This window comes from Lepidochelys kempii, chromosome 6 (assembly GCF_965140285.1).
Source record: "Lepidochelys kempii isolate rLepKem1 chromosome 6, rLepKem1.hap1, whole genome shotgun sequence".
Taxonomy (NCBI): domain Eukaryota; kingdom Metazoa; phylum Chordata; order Testudines; family Cheloniidae; genus Lepidochelys; species Lepidochelys kempii.
The window spans coordinates 34,903,723-34,928,151 of NC_136385.1; the positions used below are offsets into that span (position 1 = coordinate 34,903,723).

The window sequence follows — 24,429 nt, forward strand, 5'->3', positions numbered from 1 at the left end:
TATCAAGCTCAGTCATGAAACAAACTAAATTTTTTGCCCCCAGTACTCCCCTTGGAAGGCCGTTCCAGAACTTCATTCTTCTGATAAAATTAGACAAAGGTTTCTAACTAAGCCTAAACTAATTGATGGCCAGTTTATGTCCATTTGTTCTTGTGCCAACATTGGCCCTTCACTTAAATAACTCCTCTCCCTCCCTTATTTGTAGAGAGCAATCATATCTCCTCTTAGCCTTTGTTTGCTTAGGCTAAACAAGCAAAGTCTCCTCCTTAAGTTTCCTCTCGTAAGGTAGGTTCTCCATTCCTCTCATCATCCTAGTAGCCCTTCTCTGCACCCGTTCCAGTTTGAAGTCATCTTTCTTAAACATGAGAGACCAGAACATCACACATATTTCAGATGAGTATTACCATTACCTGTGCCTTTTATCATAGTGATAACACTTCCATATCTTTACTGGAAATACCTACCTGATGCATCCTAGGATTGCATTACTCTTTTCCATGGCTGCATCCCATTGGCAGCTCACAGTCATCCTGTGATCGCCAAAACACTCAGGTCTTTCTCCTCCTCTGTCTCTTCCAAGTGATATATCCACAGTTTATAGTAACATTTGTGTTTGTCCCTGTCAAGGTTCCTCCCCCACTCTGAACTCTAGGGTACAGATGTGGGGACCTGCATGAAAAACCTCCTAAGCTTATCTTTACCAGCTTAGGTCAAAACTTCCCCAAGGTACAAATTATTCCACCCGTTGTCCTTGGACTGGCCGCTACCACCACCAAACTAATACTGGTTACTGGGGAAGAGCTGTTTGGACGCGTCCTTCCCCCCAAAATACTTCCCAAAACCCTGCACCCCACTTCCTGGACAAGGTTTGGTAAAAAGCCTCACCAATTTGCCTAGGTGACTACAGACCCAGACCCTTGGATCTTAAGAACAATGAACAATCCTCCCAACACTTGCACCCCCCCTTTCCTGGGAAATGTTGGATAAAAAGCCTCACCAATTTGCATAGGTGACCACAGACCCAAACCCTTGGATCTGAGAACAATGAAAAAAAGCATTCAGTTTTTTACAAGAAGACTTTTAATAAAAAATAGAAGTAAATAGAAATAAAGAAATCCCCCCTGTAAAATCAGGATGGTAGATATCTTACAGGGTAATTAGATTCAAAAACATAGAGAACCCCTCTAGGCAAAACCTTAAGTTACAAAAAAGATACACAGACAGAAATAGTTATTCTATTCAGCACAATTCTTTTCTCAGCCATTTAAAGAAATCATAATCTAACACATACCTAGCTAGATTACTTACTAAAAGTTCTAAGACTCCATTCCTGGTCTATCCCCGGTAAAGACCAGCATATAGACAGACACAGACCCTTTGTTTCTCTCCCTCCTCCCAGCTTTTGAAAGTATCTTGTCTCCTCATTGGTCATTTTGGTCAGGTGCCAGCGAGGTTACCTTTAGCTTCTTAACCCTTTACAGGTGAGAGGAGCTTTCCCCTGGCCAGGAGGGATTTCAAAGGGGTTTACCCTTCCCTTTATATTTATGACAGTCCCTAAGTACATGACCTTTCATTTTGACTAGTAAATTTCATCCTTTTTCAATTATTCCAGTTTTCAAGGTCATTCAGATCTTCTTGTATGATATTCTGGGCCTTCTTTATATTAGCAATTACCTCCCAACTTTGTGTCTTCTGCAATTTTGATTAGCACATTCCCATTTTTTTGTGCCAAAGTCATTAATGACACTGTTAAATAAGACTGGCCCCAAGACTGATCCCTGAGGAACTCCACTAGTAACTTCCCTCCAGCCTGACAGTTCACTGTGCAGCATGAGCCATTGTACTTTCTCTCTGTATCAGTTCCTTACCCACCTTTTGATTTTTGTATTAATCCCCATCATCTCCAATTTAACTAATTTCCCATGTGGAGCTGCATCAAATGTCTTACTGAAATCCAGGTAGATTAGAACTACAGCATTTCCTTTGTCTAGAAAATTGGTTATCTTCTCAGAGAAAGAGATCAGGTTGGCCTAGCACAATCTAACTTTTGTCAAACCATTTTGTATTTTACCCCAGTTACCATTTATATCTTTCAAAATTTCTTCTAAAAGATTGCATACAACTGAGTTCAAACAAAAGGGCCTGTAATTTCCCAGATCACTTTCCTCCCCTTTCTTAAATATAGGTACTATATTTGCAATCCTTCAGTCATAGGTTCACAGATTCATTAAAATATTCTTGCTATTCAGCCTGCAATTTCATGTGCCAGTTCCTTTAACATTTTTGGATGGAGATAATCCAGGACCCCCAGTTTGGTCCATTAATCTGTTTGAGTTTGAATTCCACTTTCAATGTGGTACCTTGTATTTCCATATCCTTGTTCTCATTAGCTACCTGCCACTGTCCCCAAGCTCCTCATTACTCTTATTAAAAACTGGGGAAAAGTAACATGTTGCACCATGCCTAGAATGTCCTTAATCTCCACCTCATCCTCAGGTGTTGAGTAGTCCCACTTCTTCTTCCCTTGTTTTATTTTTATACATATGGCTAAAGAACCTTTTACTATTTTAATTTCCTTTGTAAGGTACAACTCTGCTTGGCTTTTTGCAGTTCTCACTTTTTCCTTACACGCTCTGACCCATCCCTTCTTCCATTCCTTTTAGGCTTTCTTCTTTCTCTGGATAACCTGCTTGACATGCTTGCTAATCCAATTTGGTCTGAAACCCTTCCCTACAATTTCTTTCCCTTTGCTTGGGATACAGCTTCAGATAGTTTACGCAACTTTGTAATTCCAAGCCTCCTTCACATTCAGGTCCTTGAATTCCTCAGTCCAATCCACTTCCCTAACTAATTCCCTTGATTGTTGCTCTTTTGGAATCAAGGACCATAGCTGCAGACCTATTTTTCTTTATCCTTCCGTTCAATTTAAACTGAATTAATTCACTATCACTCAGTCTCAAACCAAAATTGTTGTTGACAACCAGTTCTTCTGTGAGGTCCTCACTGCTTACTAGTATTAAATCTAAAATTATATCACCTCTTGTTGGTTCAGTGACTGTATATAAAGTCTGCTGCAGTTTCCACGGTAAACATCTGATGAAGTGAGCTGTAGCTCACGAAAGCTCATGCTCAAATAAATTGGTTAGTCTCTAAGGTGCCACAAGTACTCCTTTTCTATTTGGTGAAGAAATCTGTCAGGTATCACAACCAGGACTAACTGGTCCCTATCATTATTAGTAGTACTTGTCCTCCAATCTATATCTGGGAACTTAAAGTCTCCCCTAATCATACAATTCCCAGTAGTATTTATTTCACTAAAAATACTGGAGAGGTCTCTGTCAATATCCAAATCGGATCCTGGGAGGTCTGTAATAGACCCCAAGCACTATCCCTGTGGAGCCTCTGTTACCTTTCTTCCCCAAAGTGATTTTGATGCAAACAGATCTCTGTTTCAAGCACTTCAAGCAGAAACCTCAGCAATCTTAAATCTGTCTCTCCCTGGACATAATAAGCTTTGAATGACTTTTCAGAGTACATTTCCCATATCTTTTAACTTCTGAGCAGGGTCTAGAGAGGTAGTAAGCATAAAATACCGAGCTTCAATAGTAAAGCCAAATACCAAACACAGTCACATATGCCTTCAAAAACAGATATACGCAACTGAACATTTTAAATCAAGAAATAAGGTGTAACTATAATTTATTAAATGTTTTAAATATGTGCAAGGACCTTAAAACCAAAGACCAACATGTACAGTGGACTATACAAATGAAGACAGCACGCTTAATGATTATGCAAATCCAAATACAAGGAAAGCCACATTCTTAAATTGTGGCTCTCAGATACCAGACGTTCACACAACTTCTGATATAGTCAAAGGAGATTACATGCAAGGGTAGAACTGGGCACAAGGTTCCTATAGCAATGTTATCCCTGCCACTTTGGACATAATCAGTGCAACAATATAAGTCGTGAACAATCACTCAGGACAGTAATTATTAGATGTTGTGAACAGGGTGTTTATACTCTGTATCAGGCAAACAGGTTAAACCCCTTCATGGTGCAGAAATGTGGAAATTAGTCTTTAAAAAGACTTTTTGAGCTGCCAGACCTGAAGAGAGCAGCTGGCAGCAGTGGCTGGTTAGGCTGTTGAGAGGTGGAACAGACAGCTAAGTCTCCTTGCCTCCTAAGTCAGGCAACTCATACAAAGAAAACAGATAGGGTGGATAAGAGAAGATGCTTTCTGCCTAACCCAGAAGACTCCTGAATGAAGACCCAGCTCAGGGAAAGGAGAAAATGGGGAAATTATTTCCATCACTTAAATTAAGGATTTTACTGATACCCAAAGACTAATCACATTAAGAACTGGATTAGTGGTTTGTGGCATTATGTGATTTGTGGCACTACATCTAGGTGGAAAGAAGCTACCCTGTGCTAGTTTTGTTTTATTTGGAGCTGTGGCTAAAGGATGCAGCCCCACGGCTGTTTCATTTTCCTTTGGCTGAGGCTGTAATTTGATTTTAACTCACCATTTTTTTAGGTAACTGACCTAAAGAGCCCACAACCCTTGCCTTCAGGATGGCTGATGGTCCAGTTACAGATGTATATAGTATATTTAATATTGCATATAGAATCCCAGGCATCATTACAGTCAAAGAAACAAGCAATCCACCTATGCTAAGACTAGCATCTGAAAAGAATTTCAGATTTTGGGTTTCAAATCCAATTAAACCTAGGAGGAAAAAAAACAATTGTATATTCACTCATACACTTTGATTAAAAAAAAATAAACTCTTCGATACCAACTGCCAGCCCTGCAAGCTCAACCTGGGATCCTAAAGTCAGACTGGGTTCTTTCTGGTTAATTCATTACCACTAGTAATGGGGCAAGAATTTTCTAGAATGAAATGGCACTGCTCATTGACTGGGTTATCAGAAGATTTTAAAATTGTGTTGTGAATTATCTATGCATGTCAGTATTAGAAGACTGGCCGGCTAGTTAACATATTATTCATACCTGAACAGCAAAGGGGCACCAGAGCATAAGCAGGAGATGAAAGACAAACATAAGGAGAACCACTAGAAAACTGGCTTCTCCATTTTGAGCACCTGTATAAGGTTAGGGGTTGACTGGGAAGGCACCATTACTTGAAGAAGAGTCTATGTCATAATAAATAAAGCCTTTACAGTTAATAGGACGAGTGCAGAAAAAGTATACAACCTCCTTCATGAAAATTAAATAGAAGTCTATTCCATGAAGCATTCAAACTGCAGTGGCCATACCCTGCTCTGTCAAATGTTGTGTTCTTGTGCAAACTATTTTTCTTTGTGCATTTAGACTATAAACTCACCAAGGCAAGAACCTAATATCTTTTTGGCACTTGCCTACTATTATATGGTACTGTGCAAATTTACAGTGTCAAATACTACTTATTATTTTCATTGAGTAAGTTAAAAGAATTATAAAAAAATGCATAGAATTTACAGAAAAAAAAAATCAAGGGATGTTATTCTTGGTCTCTTTCTTTTAAAATTCAGGGTAGAGTGTGATGGTGGTAGACCAGGTGCCAGCTCATTCCAAGACCCCAGGCCTCACTGAACACTTACAAATGCATAGCTGGAAACCAGTCTTGTTTACCTGTGTGTTAGCATTACCAAAATAAATATTAGCTGTAACGTTGAAAACAATGTGTATAGTGTTTTACAAATTGTTTGCAGGATGCTGCATGTATTGTTCTCACTCAACTATACCCCCTGTTATAAAGTAAGAGCAAACATTTGCATTGTATATACCCCTGAAACTAAGTAACCCACCAAAAGCAGCCTTGTGTAATGCAAATACTGAACTGTAACAGGAAAATGCTAATTCCTGAGAATGGAAAGCAAATGGTCATTGCCTGTGAGACCAAAGTCTCAAAGTGCATTCCTCTCTCCCCTCACTGAAGGGACTATCAGCTTTGTTTTATGAAAAGAAGCTATGCATATAGATGTAGGGAAAAACTCTTTATCTCTTTGCTGTTTGAACTGTCACAGGACCGGAGTCACTAAACTGAAGCAAGAGATTCCCCCAGGATTATCCCTGGGTCTGCCCTGAAATACTTTTTGAATGGACAGATCACTACAACTTTGTCACTCTTAGGATTTAAATTGCAATATATTTGTGTTATATGCTTGCTTGCTTTAACCTGTAAATTACTCTTATATCTCTTTCCTAGTTAATAAACCTTTAGTTAGTTTATTACAGAATTGGCTACAGGTGTTGTCTTTGGTATGAGATCTAGGATACTAATTGATCTGGGGTACGCGACTGGACTTGTGGGACTGGAAGCACCCTGAATATTGCGTGATTTTTGGTGTAAGTGACCATTTATCACTAAGTCCAGCTTGCCTGGTATATCAGTTTGTTTACCTTCACATAGCGAAGCAAATATTTGTTTGAAGATGGAATATTAAATTGCAGGAAAGAGCAAATTCCCATCTACACATGCCGGTGAACTTTGGAGTCTCAAAAACTGGGACTTCTCTACCTCCCCAAGGATTATCTTCCTCCCTCAAAGGCAAGTTAATCAAAGTTCTCATCATTCCTTTGAAAAGCTACATAGTGTCAAATATGAATGAAGGTATATTGTTGAAATGTTTATGTCAGGGTTCCTTCCCCACTCTGAACTTCAGGATACAGATGTGGGGACCCGCATGAAAGACCCCCTAAGCTTATTCTTACCAGCTTAGGTTAAAAACTTCGCCTTGTCTTTGAACAGTATGCTGCCACCACCAAGCGTTTTAAACAAAGAACAGTGAAAGAGACCACTTGGAGGCGTCTTCCCGCAAAATATCCCCCTAAGTCCTACACCCCCTTTCCTGGGAAGGCTTGATAATAATCCTCACCAATTTGTACAGGTGTACACAGACCCAAACCCTTGGATCTTAAGAACAATGAAAAATCAATCAGGTTCATAAAAGAATTTTCTTTTAATTAAAGAAAAGGTAAAAGACTCACCTCTGTAAAATCAGGATGGAAAATACTTCATAGGGTATTCAGATTCAAAACACAGAGGATCCCCCTCTGGGCAAAACCTTAAAGTTACAGAAAACAGGAATAACACAGGGAAAATTCACATAAAACAAAAGATAAACTAATCCGCCTTGCCTGGCTTACCTATACTGGTTGCAATATTGGAGACTTGGATTAGGATGGGTTGGAGAAGATGGATTTCTGTCTGGCCTCTCTCACAACTCTCGCGAACACTTGCTATGAGACTCAGGGCCGGATTTAGGGGCAGCTGACTTCAGGCAGCCACGTGGGCTGACGGCCTTGGGGGACGCCAGGCTCGGAGTGCTGTTCGGAGTACTGCAAAGGATATTCATCCTGTTTTCAGCATCAGCTACCGGGTGGAAGATCCTCACAGACAATGTTACAAATCTGGCTGTGAAGCCATTAAGTGACACTCACTGGAAGAGCTGCACTGACAGCGTAAGGTCAGTTAGGTACCAAGCAACTGAAGATTACGACATCCTGATTGAACTGTTGCAGTTGAGTAAAGCTGAAGCCAGATACCAACACAAGACACAAAGCCTGGCAAACCAGATCACTGATTTCAAATTTATGGTCTCAGTTGTCGATTGGCACGTATCCCTTTCCAAGTAAATGTTATAAGCAAGGCATTACAATGGACCAGTCAATGGACATTACAAGGCATCAGTCAATGGACATCACTACCATACTACTTTGATGAGAAGCTGCCTTGATTTCATGGTGGCCTACAGAGACAACAGATTTGAACATACCATCACTGCTGCCAAAGAAATGGCAGAAAACTTAGAAGTTGAGCCTCTTTTCAAGGAAACTCATATTCATCAGAAGAAAAGAGTTTGGTTATGAGAGAAGAGCTCAGGTGATGAGAAGCTTGGAAGAAAAATTCAAGAGGGAAGTTTTTTTGCTCGCTCATTGATACTGCTCAAGTGTCCATCGAAGAAAGGTTTGGACAAATGAAGCACCACAAAAAGACCTGGTATTTTTGTATGACCTTAGTAAACTGCTGGCAGACAGGGATACACTCTTGAATGATTGCATAGACCTTTGCTGGGTGCTAACACATGGGGAATGTTCAAATGTCAATTATAAGACCTCTGTGTCAAATTGGACAGCATCTGTCAATACGGGAAGCACTCTCCATTCCAAGTTCTCCAATTCATTCATTCATGATGTAGAGCTGAAGGACAGTCTTCCTAACATGTGGACAGCTTTGAGGATTCTACTCACACTGCCAGTCACAGTCACGGTCACGAGTGGCGAGCACAACTTTTTTAAGCACAGGCTCATTAAAACATATCTTTGATTGATGATGGCCAATGAAAAACAGACCTTGCTTGCTATTTTATGGGTTGAAAATGCCTTTGGCCAGTCTTTGGATCTCTCTGATGATGTGCTTCAGTTTGTGAGGGCAACAGCGAGAAAAGCAAACTTTTGAACTAAAAGACAATGGTTAACATTCTGAGGCTGTCACCTACTGTAACACTATTTAGTATTGGCCCACCCAATGTTGGTGCACAGTTCAATTATTATTCAAATACTGATCTGGCCCAACTCTACCGAACTTGTGAGATTTGATGGGATCACACCATAAGATAGCGTTGCTGCACGTTACAAACAAGGTACCTATTTAGGGAAAAAACATGCATTTCTCCACTCCCACCCTGCATTACATCTTGTGGCTCCCAATGTTTTTGGAAATTCTGGATGCAGATGCAAACCTGAAGAAGAGGGTTAGAAACTAGTAACAATGTCTTCAATCTGTGAACCTAAAAGTTCGTAAGCTCAAAGTCACATTACTCAATAAACATTTGTGAGAGTTAGCAACACTGTAACTGTCACACTCACATTGGGATAGGGGACATGGGGAGTTCAAAAGTCAGAAGGCAGACCATAAAAACTCAGTATCGTGATTTGGGGGCCAATATAAAGATTTTTGAAGATCTGACTCACAATTTTTGGAATTAGCAATATTGGTGTCATTTCACTTTGACTCCATCCCATCTAGGAGTTGGATGCTAAGGCTGCAGTTATTCCCATGGAGCATCTCTGCTACTGTTCTATTCCCTTGGGTAAACAGCATGTGAGGGAAGAGGGAGAGGGTTCTGTGATACTGGCAGACCAGGTGGCCAGCTTATGCCAAGGCCTGTAGGCCTTACTGAGCCCTGACAAATGCATAGCTGGAAACCCGTCTGGTTCATCTGTGTGTCAGCATTGTTAAAACATATGTTAAGTTGATAAGAACGTGTTTAGACCTGATGAAATGATTTTAGGATGCTGCTTGTATTGATCTCACTTATAATACAGATATTGCCTTGGTGGCAAGATAGACCAAAGTGCCCAAGTAGATGGTCTGTGACTCCATGGTAAAGCTGTTATAGCCCATGGTATAAGGTTACATTGAATTTTTATACTGTAAACCTCTGTAACTCATCAAACAGGACAGAAGCCTTCTGTAGGAAGTTTGCATTTGCATTAGAGATGTTAGGTCGTCCTGCCCAACCAGAAGGCCTTTGAAACCAGCTAAGCCATTGTGAGACATCAAGGAACAAAGACTTTGTTAATTGCATTCCTCACCCCTTCCAGGAAAAGGAAATGTGCACATGAACTCATCACATCAGCTTGGACTCCGGGAAGAAGAGGATAAAAATCCCTGACAAGAAGAAACTTGGTTATTTTTGCTGCATAGACTCTACAGGGTCAAGAATCACCAAACATAAGCCACAGATCCCCAATTGTTTTGCCTGGGTGAGCCCTAAAGGACATATGGAGTTTGCTTATTATAGAAGACTCTATTATCTTTTGGAATCTAAGACTGTAATTCATTTGTGTGTGTATGTTACCTGCTTTAACCTTGTAAATAACTCTCACCTCTTTTTTTGAGATAATAAATCTTTCATTACAGGACTGGCTGCAAGAATTGTCTTCAGTGAGAGATCTGGGGTGCAACTGACCTGGAGTAAGTGACTGGTCCTTTGGGACTTGGAATAACCTGAATATTGTTGTGATTTTTGGTGTAAGGAACCATCTATCCCAAAAGCAGGCTTGCCTGGGTGGCAAGATAGACCAGAGTGCCCAAGTAGATGGTCTGTGACTCCATGGTAAAGTTGTTATAGCGCTTGTGCAGTTCACTCTTGCTACTTGGTTAGTGAAATCTAATTATAGAATATACAACCAATTTGGGGTTTGTACCCTGCTTCTTGACAGTCTGCCCTGAGGTTGGCACCCACATTTGTGAGTCACTCCAGACAGCTTGACAGGTTTTTCCATGAAATTCCCCTTGCATGGATCTCCACTGCCTGGCTGTGTTTCTCAGCAAGTGAAAGAAACTGATAACCCCATATTCTCCCAACACATGCTATTCCAAATTTGCTGTGACCACTTTGTTCGATTTTAAATAAATAAATAAATAAATGGCTCTGAGACTTAAGGGATATTCCCAAACTCCAGGTTTAGGACATGCAAGTAGAATCCATGCCTTTATCTGAAAGCCCTGGTGTGTTTAACTTAGAGCACAACTCTGTGTTGGCCAATATTTTCTAAACATATTCATATTATCTGTTTTATAAAAGTCAGACAACTGCAATTTAACACAGAAAAGCAAAAGCTTAAGGATTTTGGTGCCAAAATTATGTGGTGAGCAGGGGGCACAGAAGAAATTACATTTAATGATTTTGGTCATTCATGTAGCATATGAGCCCAGAAAGGCTCAACTGCAGTTATTATATATAGATACAGCATCCAAAAAGCTGTGTGTAAAATAAAACTGAAATGCAACTATAAGTGCTTACGATGAAAACAACATAAAACTTAACAAGCAGCCAACAATACCAACTAAATTATCTCCCACAAGGTGGCATCTTTGTTCCACATTTTCTTTCTATAATAGCATGGAAGGAATTGACTTATTATTTATAAAAAATACTGTCTCTCCTCAAACAAAAATTGTTCCTGGAGGTCACTTTACAAAGACATAAATCAGAGTTTATATTCAGCAATTAGCAATTATCTCTAATCTAAAAATCACACACTTATTGATTCCACATTTCAGAAATGAACCAATTTGCAAGTTACGGCTTTAACCTCAAAATTTCTCCAATTCTATTTAACTACTAAATGTGAAAAGGCAAAGTGCTTTCTAAGTGGCTGAAGAAATAAGCTCTTTGGATATTCTATCATTAAAAACCTACACGTTTGTATAAGATTTACTTTAAAAATAATTTATTTAGATTTTAAATCCAAGAAATGCCAGGCTTGAGGTTACATTTTGAAAAAATAGAGCACTAATTAATACAAGAAAAATAATTTCTGCAAGTAGCCAAGTCTCATACCAATAAAAACACTTACCTAATTCACTATTTACAGATTTGCATTGTTAAATCTGGGTAGGTGCATACTCTTTAGGTGTGTTCATATTATACTGAGAGTATACTACTCTAAAACTGAATGACTTAATGTGGATATGTTCTCTTTTTCAAGAATGAGCTGAGTAAAACCCATTTGTGATACTTTTATAGTAAAGAAGACTCTTACACTGCTTTTATGTGGGTATTTTCCTCTCAACATTTAGAAAAGTCAAGTCATAGTCGAATTTGGAATTCTGAACTTTTAGTTATTCACAGAAATGTACTAGTTGCCCCCAAATGTAGATGCCAGGGAGGAAATCTAATACTTGCCTTATGTCAGAAATTAAACATTAACAGGTATTGAGTTTAAGAAATTCCCAGATTTGTTTCTGGAAAAGGACTGGGTAGAAAATAGTGGAAAAAACCCAGGATGGTGGGCTTAACATAAATTCACATTTGACATGCATGTTGGACTGCATGCCTTTTCCTTGTTTCTGATACAGATACTTGATGGTCTTGAATTACTTCAGTACATTTCAGTGGATTTTCACTCCTCCTATAATAAAACTTCACTCTCCTACAACCTGGCTTTTCTGCATTGACTCCGTAGAACAGAGGTTCTCAAACTGTGGTCCGTGAGTTTCATTCAGGTTGTCCACGGATAGTTCCCTCTAAGGTGTGTGCCTGGGCAGCTGCACACAAGAGAATGAAGGGCCACCCACCTAATTAGTGGAGCCGCGCAGGCGTGGCTCCACTAATTAGTTGCCTGGACCCTGGAGAAGATGCACATGTACAGTGAGGTGGTGGCCTTGGGGAGAATATGGGGTAGGTGGGAGGGGGCAGTGGGGTAAGAAGAGAGGGTGGGGGAATTTGGGACATGCAGGTCTGCGACAGCTAGAGAAAGAGGTGACTTTCCCCAGCTCCAGGGCTGTGGCTGCCAGGGAGAGACGGCCCTCCTTCCCAGCTCCAGGTTGGGGGCTGCCACAGCGGGGGAAGAGACCCCCCTCCTTCCCAGCCCCAGGCTGGGGGCTGCCGCAGCAGAGGAGAGAGGGCACATCTATCACATTAGAAAGGTAAAACTACTGATATGAAAATATGAGCTGTGCGCTTTTATTTGTAGAACAAAAAGTTATTTATTATTAAGGTTTTTTTTTAATATGGTGCTTTTATCCAAAGTGCTTTACAATAGTTAGCAAACAGTACAAACAACATTTGGAAAGATCATTACGTGGTCCGTCGAGACCCTCAGCAATTTTCAAGTGGTCCGTGGAAAAAAAAAAAGTTTGAGAACCACTGCCATAGAATACAGCAAGGAATTTTCTGAATTTCTGGAAACTTTGTCTGAGTTCTAAAATCTTTTTAAAATGGCCTGTTTACTATCTGGAAGATACATATTTTTTGGATTCCTATGATTCACGTATCATTTACACTCCTTTGTATTAAGCACAAAGGTCAAGCAATCTGCTTCTCTAGTGTAAAATATACAAAACCTTTATCCACCAACATTAGTTATACAGTACATAATGAAAGCTAACCCAGAACATGATCTTCAGTTCACAGCTTGACAAAAGGACACTGCATGAAAAAAGGAACTGCACCAGCAGCAATGCAAAAAGGACTTATGAATAAATGAACAGGAGTGTCAAATGAGCAAACCAGAGCAATTCTTGACACAGGATATCAAAAACATTAGCTCTAGGGTTTGAAGGAAGTTCTTTCACAAACCTCGTGTCTTCAGTTACTTTCTAGGTCATTTTAGCTGGAAGCATACCTTCATTTTACATCACGTAGCTTTCTCCTTCCTCGCACCATCGATTTTCTCAAGTTGAATATATTAAAGCAAATGTGAATTATTTCTCACCAAACAGTGGTGAGCATATTTCAAAACTTCTCATCTACCAGGAATACATTCCAGGCTAGAGGCAAAGCATTTGCAGCATAACAGTTTGTTTGTATAGTCTCCAGTTCAGCACAAGAATGAGTACTTTTGGGTAACTAGCAGCTTTACTTTGTACTGAAGTTAGGTTTCTTCTTCATATCACAAAAATATCCTGAGGTTGCCACGTAACGCATTATCCAGATGCATAAAGTGGCACAAACAGCAGATTCTCCTTGCACGTCAAACATTGCAGTTCCTGAAGTGTCAGCTGGAGCAAACTCTGAAAACAGTTCCTTTGAAGACACATGCTTTTATTATGATAAATACAGTGAAAATTATATTTGGAATAAGAAAATCTATGTTGTTACATTATTAACAAAAGCATGATTAAGTTCCCCAGCCATATCAGAAATCACAAGCACATGCATTATTTACTGGACTTCTTTAGAATTCCACGCAGAAAATGCACCGGTTTAAACGGTAGAGAGTATATGTATAAATTTGAACACACTAGGGGTTCGATTTTCACATATTTTGAGCACCCACAATGCCAACTAAAGTCAACAGAAGTTGTGGTTTCTCTCTGAAAAACAGACTCACTGTAAAAATATTGATTAATGAGATCTTTTGAGGTCAAAAGAAGGCACCAACGGTGACAGAGATTACTTACCCAGATTGCTAATGTCAGAGTTATTTTACAAAATTACAGACCAGGTGTTACAGCTATGATTTCCTCATAGTAAGCACCTGTAGACCAGAAAATCTATCTCTGGTAATTCATTTTTATAATAATTTTAAAGTATTTCAATTCTAGGAGATCATGTAGTAAGTTGCACTGAGAAATGTGCCTTTTCCTGACAAATGTACTGATTGTGAGACCATCAAGAATAAATAAATAAATAAATAAAAAGTTTATTAAACAGATTTTCATCACATCTCTACTTAAAATCTGAGTCCTAGAGCATATACTGCATGCAAATCTCTGTTCCTTTGGGAAACGATCTGTTACTTAATGACAACTACAGATATAGGATTTTGCATATTTCCTATACCAAGTCTCACATAAAAAGTAGATTTTGAAATGTTACATACAGTATTTAGAAGTGCATTCTACCTACTTGCAAGGCAATACTTTTAATATGCCAAGAGAGAAGAGCACATATCTTGATATATATATATATTCTAGTATGGGCAAGTATGCTGTTATTGTCATTTTTCTCCTCTGTTTAACTTTGTTATACCATATATTATAGATGTCTTGCCTGTATCTATGCAAGGGACCTTCAAAAGAGAAGCAATGACTTTTTGAAAAACTTTAAGATGTTGCTCCTACCACCATTCCCCATCAAAGGAAGCCCAGAGGTTCCTAAAAAGTACAAAGAACATTCCACATCACCTTTGTCAATGATCATTTTATTTTTATAAAGAAGACTAATAAGTGAGGGATTGCATTTTCCCAACTTCTTGCTTGTTTTCCTAACAAGAATAAAATTATAAATGATGAGAGAAAGAGAATAACACAGAACTGTGTAAAAAGGATGATGGCCTCTTTTAACCTGCTGATTTCTTTGAGTCAAACAGTTACGCTAAATATACTGCAGCAGGCCAGGACAGCTAGTTTTACAAAGAAAACAAGGATGCTATTGGAAATATTTCAAAATGTTAATCTATTTTAATACAGTAAATAAACAAAATCAGACATACTGATTTATGAAGGATAAGTTCCTTTCCTTTATGGAACAGTTAGATATTTTGGTTAATGACATGGAACACTTCTTACACTGTGAAACACTTGAGAGGTCTGGGGATGCCAAGAGGTATAATTAAAGGTATTATTTTGTCCACAATTATAAATTATATAATTTAATACTATTTCCTAATTAGATATACTTTATTTTCTTTTAAAAAGAGAGAGAGAGAGAGAATCCTTTCAGAAGTCCACAATTCATATTTCTCTACTTCGCTAGCTAACTAATGAAAATTCTCTACACATACTCAAGAGTCCTTCAAAGTATTTTCCAGAGTAGGTATTGTTTAAAGAACATGTTTGTACTTTGCAGAATGGAAAAACATCAAAACCACACATTCTTTCCAATACTGTATTATATGTTGTGACGGAGCAAGGCCAGATGGCTATAGAAAAGGAGTGGGAGATAGATATATTAGCTCCAGGCTAAACAAATCCCTGGTACCAGGTTAAGTGAAATGGAAGCTGCTCCAGGTCAATTAAGACACCTGGGGCCAACTAAGAACTTTCCAGAAGGCAGGGAGAATGCTAAGTTGATTGGGACACCTGAAGCCAATCAGGGGCTGGCTGAAACTAGTTAAAAGCCTCCCACTCAGTCAGGTGGGTGTGCATGCCAGGAGCTGTGGAAGGAAGTTGTGCTGTTGGAGAGGCTGAGTAGTACACACCATATCAGGCACAAGGAAGGAGGCCCTAAGGTAAGGGTGAAGTGGAGCTTGAGGAAGTAAGGGCTACTGTGGGGGAAGTAGCCCAGGGAATTGTACATGTCATGTTTCCAAAAGGTCAGCTACCATAGCTGATACTATTAGGGTCCCTGGGCTGGAGCCTGGAGTAGAGGGTGGGCCTGGGCTTCCCCTCCCTGCCCCCCACCTTTGCTCCCTGATAATCACTGAGACTGGGAGACAACAGAGATTGTGCAAGGAAGGATAACTTCTCCTCCCCTCCGTTGCTGGCTTATGATGAAAATGGCTCAGTAGACTGTGACCCTTGTCTCTAGTGAAAGAAGGGTTACGTGGAGTGCCTCAGTGAGCCTCTGAGGCTAGTGAAATCCTCCAGGAAATGTGGGACCCACGGAGGCAAGGACAGAGCTTTGTCACAATGTATATTTGTGATTAAATTTAATACCATGTTATGTAAAGCATGTCCACAGGATACAGAAAGGCTTTTCTATAGTTCTGGCCATTAGAAAGCTAAGGCCCACTCCTTGCTCAGCTAAAATTTCAGTTGAGGAGAGAAGCAAAGAATGCAGGGCACTAAACATCCTAATATGATATGATGGTATCACAAACATACCAATCTATGAAATGTACACTGGACAATTTTCAAATTGCATCTGAATAGTGTCTGGCATTTCTTCAATTTTCTGCATGATTTAAAGAGTTAAACAGTGTTTGTAGCAGATAATAACTAATCTATATTGCAAGAAAAAGCCAGATACATTTGCCTACTAGAAATCATGGACTGAATCTTAAACTAAAGATAATTTTGTATATCTAGAAAAAAGTGAAAATTAACAAATGATACCATAAAGAATACTCTCATATGCCTTCATGAAGGAAAAAAGAATGGTCTTTGGAGAAAAGGTATAAAACCTGTCCCTGTTTTCCTTATACATATGAATCCAATGAAATATAACCCAGTTCATTTGAAATGCACAAGAAATCTATTAACTAATAAAGGCCAGGGGGAAATTTTCTGAGAGCCAAAGGCCACAATCCACCTTCAGATATGCAGAAGTAATTACCACATATTCACGGTCATTTTCCCATATTGACTTAAGACCTGTATTAGTGTAGAATTTAACTCTAAATGTGTCTTATAGGTAATGAAAATATTTTAGAAATTCGAGTCATTTGCATTTATTTCATACAAGTTCTTAAATTTCATTCTTATCTTACTGAAATCCGTTTTCCCCAAGTCAGAATTATAATAATTTATTATATAAACTAAAACTGTTAATACTACTTTCAACTCTCCAGCTGCAGGGTTTTCCACAAGGATTCAATAAAAGGCAAGTTCAACAAACAGAGTCAAAAATCTATTTCAGAATGACTAACTTAATTCCTTCAATGGAATTGAATCCATTTCTACTTGGACTGAATATGGCTCCATGAATTTTTCAGAGTGGGGGGGAACTTTGTAATACAGATAAGGGCTGAACCAACTGTCTTCAACACTACAATAATTTGAAAAGTGCCCATATGATCATGTGCCCTGGACATATTCTGTCTGTAGTATTGCTGGAGTCATGTTGGTCCCAGGATATTAGAAAGACAAGGTGGTTGGTCCAGAAGTTGGTCCATTAAAAGATATTACCTCCCCCACCTTTTCTCACAATGGATATATGCTCATCTCCAGAACATCAGACGAGATCAAAACTCCAGTATATGTGTACACTGCAAATGAAAGTATGATTGTAGCACAGGTAAGCGTATCCTATGCTAACTTTAATCTAGCTAGCATGAGTAACAATAGTAGAGAAGACACAGTGGCACAGACTTTAGCATGGGCTAGCAACCCAGGTACACACCCAGGGTCCCCAACAGATACTTACAGGGGCAACTAACCTCAGTGGAAGCCCATGCCACTATGTCTTTATTGCTATTGTTACCCACTTTAGCTAGAGTAAAACTAGTATGTGTACACGTAGCCATGCTACAATCACACCTTCAAATGCAACACAGACATACTCTAAGACTTTGGTTAGTTTCTCTAGTGATTGTGGCAAACTAATTTTTTTAGACAGTCCAGGAAAGACACTTGCTATCTTTGGGTCCCTGGACAAAGTACCAGACCAGAAACCTAATACATAATCTCATCCTACTCCCATTGAAGTGAATGAGGATTTACTTTCCTCAATTACTGCATTAGATCAAAACAATACAAATGTCAATACAAAACCCTAGTCCAGCCTCGCACAATGGGACTAACATACAGTAGAATCTGAGTTATGAACACCAGAGTAACAAATTGACCAGTCAACCACACACCTCCTTTGGAGCTGGAAGTATGCAATTAGGCAGCAGCAGAGACAAAATACCAAACAAACCAAATGCAGTACAGTATTGCGTTAAACATAAACTACTAAAAATAAAGCGGAAGTTTAAAAAGATTTGACAAGATAAGGAAACTGTTTCTGTGCTTGTTTCATTTAAAGTAGGATGGTTAAAAGCAGCCTTTTTCTTCTGCGTAGTAAAGTTTTAAAAAGCTGTATTAAGTCAATGTCCAGTTGTAGACTTTTGAAAGAACAAACATAACATTTTGTTCAGAGTTATTAACATTTCAGTGTTACGAACAACCTGTATTCCCAAGGTGTTTATAATTTTGAGGTTCTACTGCAATATACATATTAAGTTTAAAAAATAGTTTAAGAAAGAAACAGTTGAAGGATTGGGGAGGGGGAGGTTGTATTGATATTAACAGAGGATTCAACATTAGGAAGCCTAATGCAAATTTAATTATCTCAAGGAATGACTCATTTCTCTAGCGACCCGCAAGGCTTCAATGTTTTTAAATGAAGATTTTTGATTAATCAAGGTTTAGGTAACTGAGCTTCCACTGTAGAGTAAAAAAATTGACACTGTAAATATGCATCTCGGAAAAGAAGCTCAATAGAAATAATTTGGAAGCTATTGTTCTTTTAATTTTTATATCACAGTTGCATATTCTCCTATAAAGAGGAAAACACAAATTGCCATGAACACCAACAAGATAGATGCAGGAGTGAAAGAAAAAAGTTGGCCATTTGAAAACTATCTGCATAACCAACAGTGGCAGTAGAGATATCACACTCCATCTCAGGCAGGCTTTAACTGTACTATTCCACTGAGTATATGAGCAAAGCTGCAATGAGCAGATGCTAACACTTTAATTAATTTTTAAGACCCTTTTGGCTTACTATAGAGAGAGAGAGAATGTGAAACACTTAGGGTGAACTAAATTGAGCATCAAGAACATTGAGTTTTTTTATTGCAAATTGATTTTCTCACAGCAGGCTATCCGTGTCATTTCAGACAAGCATTTCATTAAGATACATACAAAGCTCTTCATAACTTTTAACTATGTTCAACAAAACATTGGGATCAAAAAGTTAGTCAAATCTTTTAGGCTATTCTTAAATTCCAGAAGGGACATTTGACACCAGATGATCAGGTCAAGTAATGTACAATAAATTGAAATATCAATTCATACACAAAAAGCCTTCTTGTGAACCAGTTAAAATTGCTGTATTACAACATAGCTGGCACAAAACCAAATCTATGACTAGTTAAGCTATCTAATAGGACGTGCTCTCAACATATTCTGTGTGGAGCAATATTGACAACTGCACATTTTTATATGTATTTTTTGTTTAATGTTTTAAGCATTTGATGTCACACACATGCAAATCTGCTTCTCTCTTCCCCTCAGGTTCCCCTCAGCTCAGAACAGTAGCTGGAGGCAACCTTGGGCCAACTAATTTCCATTGGTTCATCGCAGTGGCTTTCCTTGTGTGTTGAATCATGGTCAGACACAAGAGCTGGTTAAGCACTGGAAGACAGCTCAGAGCTCTGTTTGGCAGGGGAGTTAGTTAGTTTTCCTCCCAGTTAGTTCTCTGACTTATAGCTTTTAGGGACTGAGACATGGGGAGGAAGACAACAGTGAGAGAGCTCCTGACAAGATGAGCTCTGAGCAATGTTACGGGGACAGCCCCAGGGTTCCCATGGTTCATCACAGCAAAAGATCCTCTGCAACAAACCATGAGAAGTTTGCTGGTCCAAGACTGCCATTGATTGCCTTCTGAGGATGGGAGAAACCAGGTCAGGAAAAATGAGATTGCATTGGGGAATAGAGGAAGGAGTGTTGCCAACCACAAAGGTTCAAAAATCATGACTCAGAGCTCAAAAAATTGAGACTTATTTTAAAATCATGTCACTTAAGAGGAATAAGTAAGTCTACATTATTTTCCATCTGACTTCTGATGTTTGAGGCATTACGGAGAAGCTGCCCAGCTTCAATTTGTATGCAGTCATTTCTTGTTCAAAATTCAACTTTGAACGCACAAGCGTATAAGCCTTTCAACTGGCCGCTTGAAAGGGTACTCCACTTCCCCTCTATTAAAACCTGGAGTAGAAGAGTAACTAATCAACTATCTCCCCTATCGCTATCCTGCTGCCATCATCTGACCCTTCCTGTTCCTCTCCTTGTTCTACCAATGCTCCTTCAACGCTCCCTCATCGTCTCCTGCCTCCCAACAACCCCAAAGTATTGGCTTTTCCCTTCTCATCATTTTCTCTCTCCTATTCCATGGCACACCTAGTTCTTCCTCATGTCCCCCCACCTTCACCTACATCTCCACAGCTTCCTTATTTGATCATCCCTGTTCCCATAATCTCCTTACCTGCCTCTCTATTAACCTGCTTACCACACTGTTCCTTCCTCATATTCACCAGCTCCTCATGGGGTCCCTCCCTGCCTCCTAAAAGCATAAGGACAGCCTGGATTCACTCCTATTGGGAACAATGGCAGGTATTGGCCATCTTTACTATGGGTAGTCTAAAAGTCCATCTGCAAAGGCTATAGGGAGAGGGCATCTATCTTAATTGAGGGGAGACTCTGGTCTATGTCCTATCAAGAACAATGAGAGATGGTGGAGTTTCTGAAAAAGAGCAATTCTATTCGTCAGTCTCTGCTGGCGCACAAACTTTCCATTTTAAAATATAATTGGAAATGATTGATTAAAAATATTCTGAAAATATTAAAAGTGGCTTTGGTGGGACAGATTATCAGAATGATGGTTAAGTGAATTTTAGTGACTGTAGGACTGTTTTTTTCCCCCTGGATGAGTTTTAAAAAAAGGACCTTCTTAGAGTTTAACCCAAACCAATTAATAAATTTACTTGAAAATTTTCAGAAAAGTCCATCTTTAAGCACATATGTTGTGTAAATTTGGGGAAATACAATGTATTCTTCATACAAAACAAAGAATTTGGATCCCCAGTTTAAGTGGAAAAACCTCAAATAAATTTAACTAAAGTCACAACCAATGCCTTCATAATACTAGAACATATTTTGCACATACACTGAAGATACACTAAATATACTGTTTGTTTCTAGTTGGCTCTTTCTTGTTGCCTTTTTATACAATGCTGCATTACCTGGGAGATTTAAAATGACAAGTAATTGGAAATTAGGGAAAAAATTTGTTCATTCTACAGCAATGATACAATAATTAATTATATTAGTTTATTGTCCCTTACGTTCTAAAACTCTGCAGTCATTAAATTATTTTAATGTAATATTTTAGAAAGGATTTAATAATCAGAGTTACACAGTTTAATAAATTGCTGGAGGAAAGGTGTACTCATCTAGTGTAACAGGTGAGTATAACTTCTAGGTTGTCTACAATATCCAAATGGCATGCTGACCAAGGCACAAGCAAACAAGCATTTCAAATTAAACAGAAAAGGGATGGGGAAGAGGTGATCTTGGGTTTGGTGGGACAAAGTCAAAAAACTGCAGACTAGTGAGCCCTGTTGGAAGGCAGTCATTTTCAAATGTAACTTTAATTTTACAAACACCTACTGCCTATACAAACTTCATTTAATTGCTTTTGAACTGCACATTGTCAACCAGGACATTTTCTAACCTCTGTTAAATTTGCCCTTTTCCAACTAATTCTTATTTTATAAGGATCAGAAATTAATAGCTATCTTTGTTTACATAACTACCACATAAAATTCACTAACCTCTTTTTTTTGAATGATGAATTTTAGAAAAATCATGAGGATTTTGAGGATCCTGCTACAGTCTTGGTGGCATAAAACACATACATGCAATCCTTCATTTCCATTGTAGCATTAGCTGAATTTTTACGGCTTTAGTAAATATTTCCAATGTCTGTTTTAAATCAGCAATAAATGTTTTCAGTATATTTACCTGAATTTAGAGTTTGCCAAATATACTAGATTGAGTTCTGGAAAATGACATCCCTCACAAAACAGATAAAGCAGTGGCAGCGATAGTTTACCAGATCAATTTATCAATGTACCCTAACCTTGACCTAGAGACCATGCCGAAAAAGTCTCCATGCTAACTTAATCCTTAGCCTCTCTGCTGCTACTATGGTGACAACAGAAATAGTGTTTCTTTGATGTGGAGGGAGAGCAGGAGTGTATTTTTGTAAAGTGTATTTTTAAAAAGAAAAGGAGTACTTGTGGCACCTTAGAGACTAACCAATTTATTTGAGCATAAGCTTTTGTGAATACGAAAGCTTATGCTCAAATAAATTGGTTAGTCTCTAAGGTGCCACAAGTACTCCTTTTCTTTTTGCGAATACAGACTAACACGGCTGCTACTCTGAAACCTGTATTTTTAAAAGTTCCTATAAGGTTTCACATCAGCAAATAGTTGCAAGTTTAGATTAATGTCTCTTACCGCAATCCTCCTTTAACAATATAACTCTCTACACTGTGTATTATTAGTGAAGGAGTTTTCACAACATCTGGGAGCTCAACATAGCTCTGCTGTATCTGACAGTTAAGTGAGATTGCAGAAAAGCACAAAACTTTATGGCTTTGCAGTCAATTAGATTTGAGGGGGGTTGTCTTTGTTTTTAGTTCAATGACAATAGAATGGTAGATTTTAAATTAGATATTTAGAAAATAGATGGCTTTCTCCATTAAGTTCTTTTAAGGAAGGGCCATTCTGCACAAAACTTTAAGTTTCCCTTTAACATCATATACTTGCCTCATTTCTCTGAAGACTTATTATACATTCTGCACAACTGTTTTGAAGACAACCTCTAGCTTAATTAAAATATTGCACATCTCTCAGCTAAGTACATTGTTTTAATGATTTTTTTTAATGTTGACCTTATTTCAAAACAGATACTGAGTAACAGTCTTTATACAATTCAACTGATTTCCCAATACTTCCAAGTGACAGCAGTGTCATCCTCAGCACTTAAGTCTGTTTTGAAGTCTGCTTTCCAGTTCACTTAAAAATTGTTTTAATAGTGCCATGGAATTTACCAATTTTACTGGTAGAAAGGGCTGCAGGTAAACGAGTTAAGAGTTCTCCAGTGCCCCATAAACCCAGAAGCTGATGATCTGCCCTTCACAACACCTGTACAGATGCAGGACTGCACTGGCAACAACACCGTCACTCCTAAGAAACCAGAATGAAGCAATGGTGTTCCCGAGCTGCATTTTTAATGCAGACTAACTTTTAACTAAGACTACAGATACACGCCCCTTTAAAAAAAATAAAAAAGGCACTGAAGAAAAGGACGTGCCAAAACCAACCTCACTTTCTAGGTTTACCGCTAATGACCAAGCCATGAAATCGCAGTCCCACTTCCCACAACTAGCGCCGTTTAACTGAAAACAGCCAGCCCCCAAAGGTAAAGGGAACAAACAGCCCGCTCAGCACCCTGGCGGCTCTGCAACGGCAAAGCGCGGCCAAACAGGGCAAAAGCCTCTCCCCCGGCTCCCCCCGCCGATGGAGACAGACCGCGCCCCGGGCCGCGCATTGCCAGGGACGCTGCGGGACTCCCGAGAGGAGGCGGCGCAACCCCCGGGAGCGGGGCTCGGCCACATGCCTTGCGGACGTGCCCAGACGTGGCGGCCGGAGGGAGCTGAGCCCCACGGGCGAGCCCAGAGCGGGGCCCGTACCCCGGCGGCACCCCGCTTTCTAGTCCGCACTGCGCGGGGCAGGGGGCGGAAACCCCTCAGCCAGCTGCGGGGGGTGGCGGGCAGCGAAAGGCGCGAGCCTGAGCGAGCCCGGGCTGCGCTTACCTCTCCGCGCACGGCTGGGGCCCGTCGGGGCTGAGGGCACGGCGCGCGGCGGTGCAGCTGCCCCCTCTCTGGCAGGGGGCTGGGCCCGCCTCCGCCGCGTTGCCACAGCAACCAGACAACTTGCGAGCTCCGGCACCGGCGGCTCCAGTCGCGGGGAACTCGGCCCTGGCCGTCGGCCTGGGCCGGACACTTACCCGCCGGCGCCGCTCGCCTGCTCTCGGGCCGCGGCCGCCCGGCTCCGCGCCGGACACTTCAGAAATTTTTCGCCCCGGCCACCTGCCTGGGAACTGTACAGGGGCCGCGCGGGGCCAGCCGCATCAGAGCGCGGAGCCGCTCCTACCCCGCCCCCCCCCCACCACTTCTCCGGGAGGGGCTTCGCGGCGGAGTGGGGAGGAAGGAAAGACTCCCTCACGCAGAGCCACAGACATACACACACCCCACGACTGTGGAGCGGGAGAGAGTCCCCCCAGCTCCACACTCAGGGGGAAGGAGCCTCCCTCCTCACAGGTACTGGCCCCTGTCCCACCCGCACAGCTACTGCCCCCCCTCCCAGCTGTATGAAGTTAATTCCCAAAATGCATACAACATTGACATTTTGAGCTTGAATCTGCCAAATTCAAGTTAATGGCAAAACTCTCAAGGGGGCCAGGCCC

General features: G+C 40.1%; 1 protein-coding gene across 13 annotated transcripts in view; it reads right to left on the bottom strand.

The window, feature by feature from the left end:
• Positions 1–24,122, bottom strand: part of STK33 (serine/threonine kinase 33) — a 99,178-nt gene extending 75,056 nt beyond the window's left edge. For 7 of the 13 annotated variants that reach the window (XM_073347503.2, XM_073347498.2, XM_073347500.2 and 4 more), the window contains exon 1: positions 23,777–23,959. The gene's annotated coding sequence lies outside the window, so the exon portion shown is untranslated. The other 6 variants (XM_073347496.2, XM_073347495.2, XM_073347491.2 and 3 more) reach the window with 4 other exon arrangements.
• Positions 24,123–24,429: the final 307 nt, after the last annotated feature.